Source organism: Gorilla gorilla, chromosome 5 (genome assembly GCF_029281585.2).
Source record: "Gorilla gorilla gorilla isolate KB3781 chromosome 5, NHGRI_mGorGor1-v2.1_pri, whole genome shotgun sequence".
NCBI lineage: Eukaryota > Metazoa > Chordata > Mammalia > Primates > Hominidae > Gorilla > Gorilla gorilla.
The window spans coordinates 43,567,257-43,570,011 of NC_073229.2; the positions used below are offsets into that span (position 1 = coordinate 43,567,257).

Here is a 2,755-nt window from a genome sequence, read left to right on the forward strand (position 1 = left end):
GGTGATCTAAAGTTAGGTTTAATAAAAGTAAATTTTAGACTAACATCTGCCATATGCACAGATATTTATGAAACCATCTAACCATCAGATTGCACCAAATGTTCATTCCTAGCAGATGCAAAACCATTCCAGAGACAGGATTTTGTTACCCTTAGAGTTAGTATCAGGCAAAAGGAAATCAATCTAAACCAATGCTTTGGACACAAGCTTATCTAGAAATGAAGCCTAGGGTATCCTCCATAAAACTACAGGTTACAGACCTTACTGAACTCTCCAGATCTGGACTCTGCAGAGTCCAGCTTTGGCAGAAATGTGGCTGATAGAGGCCATTACAGGAGCGTCCTTTGGCCTGTAACCCTCTTTTACATCAGCCTGGCTGACCACCCTGGAATGAGACCTCTTGGGAAAGCTGACAGCCCACAGAGTGAAACCTTCAACCAATTGGCACATACATACCTCCCTATAGTAAAATACCTAAAGGCTAAATACAATCTTAAACATGCCAAATAAAAAGCACTGAAGCATGTCCCTTAGGCTTGAAGAAATTAATCATCAGTTGACAAATTCATTATAACTTGATGGCAAATAAAACAGCCCACATAAACAAAACTGTTTTATAAGTGCTTTTCTGGATACCACATAAAAATCTCTTTCACAAAATTATTAGGTTGATGCAAAAGTAATCGCGGTTTTTGCCATTAAAAGTAATGGCTTCCCACAACCAGATGTCCCCTGCAAAGTAGTGCCCTCTAATGCCAAACCAAAAGCAGAGGTCATAAAGACTATATCCCTTACACACACACACACACACGCGTTAAAATAATGGCAAAAACCGCGATTACTTTTGCACCAACCTAATACAGCTTGCATTGAAATCCAGTGCTAAACTCAGCTTTCAGGAAACCAATGTGACATAATATTGGTAAAGAAAACAAAGTGGAGAGTATCAGGGTAATGAATGAAAGGAATGGAGAGTCTTTATTGAAATACTCTTGGGCATTATCTGCCTATGCTTTTACTTGAACTCGTGGCTGGCTTTTGGTTTTACTTTATCTTTCCCCTCGAAAAGTAGGTCATCTGCTCTGCTGGGCTTTATTATCTGGGGACGTTACTTGCCCTTGGCCTTGTGGTGGCTCTTGGTCTTCTGGGGCAGAAGCACGCCCTGAATGTTGGGCAGGACACCGCCCTGCGCGATGGTGACTTCGCCCAGCAGCTTGTTAAGCTCCTCGCCGTTGCGAATTGCCAGCTACAGGTGGCGCAGGATGATGCGGGTCTTCTTGTCGCGGGCCGGGTTGCCAGCCAGCTCCAGGATCTCGGCGGTCAGGTGCTCCAGCACGGCCGCCAGGTACACCTGCGCTCTGGCCCCGACACGCTCGGCATAGATGCCTTTGCGGAGCAGACGGTGCTGGAGCCCGGCCAGGGAAGACCAAGTCTGGGACTTCAGCGCCAGCCTCGCCACCCTGCTTCCCACAACCAGATGTCTCCTGCGAAGTAGCGCCCTCTAATGCCAAACCAAAAGCAGAGGTCATAAGGACTATATCCCTTACACACACACACACACACACACACACACACACACACACACACACACACCCCTTAACGGCTAACTTCTCTGGAAGGTGCCTCATCCAAGCAAAGCAGAACTGAAGATACTTTTACATGGCTTTTTCCATTATTTTTTATCCAATCAGACTTTTTCAGACTTCCTTTGAATACAGGTATCTGCAGGATTTTCCTTGTCACCTGTAGACACTTTTTCTCTTTTCAAGGAAGCTAGAAACAGATTTTGATACGCCTAAAGTTTTGAAGTGTTCTACAATCTCTAGAAAGGGCTCCAAGAAAGCCATGTGTAATATGCATTTTTTGTATAATTTGAGAATATTTATTTCCTCTATAGAGGGCAAGAAAATGAATGGGAAGTGGATGTATGAAAGTCATGTGTTATGTATTCACGGAAATTAATAAGTATATCATACATAGGTTAAGAAATGGGAGGACAAAGAGATAACTATATTCATGAGGCCTGAAATAAACAAGACACCTGGGCACAAGATACTTATGATATACTAAATATACAGCTAACACTAGATATCCAGGGTACACTGAAGTTTATACAAGCACCCAGTATTTTCAAGGCCTTGATTCAGCCACCTACTGGGGACACCCATTCTGTCACCATGTGTTCTCTGTTCAAGAAACACACTACTATTCAGCCTTTAACAATAAGGAAGTCATGCTGTTTGTGAAAACATGGGTGAACCCAAGGAACATTAGGGTAAGCAAAAAACAAAACAAAACAACAACAACAACAAAAAACAGGCACAGAAATGCAAACACTACATCATCTCACTTGTATATGGAATCTAAGTATATCAAACTTATAGAAGCAGAGAGAACAGAGGTTACCAAACGTTACGGGTTGGGGAAATGTTGGTCAAAGCATACAAAATTTTAGTTAGACAGGAGGAATAAGTTCAGTTCAGGAGATCTATTGTAAAACATGCTGACTGTAATTAATACAATGTATTGTATACTTGAAAATCGCTATGAGAGTAGATTTGAAACGTTCTCACTACAAAAAGAAACGTATGTGAGGTAATGAATAATTATCTTGATTTAGCTGTTCTACAGTGTATACATATATCAAAACATCATGTTGTACAACATAAATATATATATATACAAGATTTATTTGTCAATTTAAAAAAAGAAATAAATAAAACCCATGGCTGTTTAGCATGTCTTTCTCATAGAG

At 41.2% G+C, this 2,755-nt stretch overlaps 1 pseudogene; it reads right to left on the reverse strand.

Moving 5' to 3' along the window:
- Window positions 1-1,108: 1,108 nt before the first annotated feature.
- On the reverse strand, window positions 1,109-1,529 carry LOC101142505 (histone H2A type 1-like; annotated as a pseudogene).
- Between the last annotated feature and the right edge of the window lie 1,226 nt (window positions 1,530-2,755).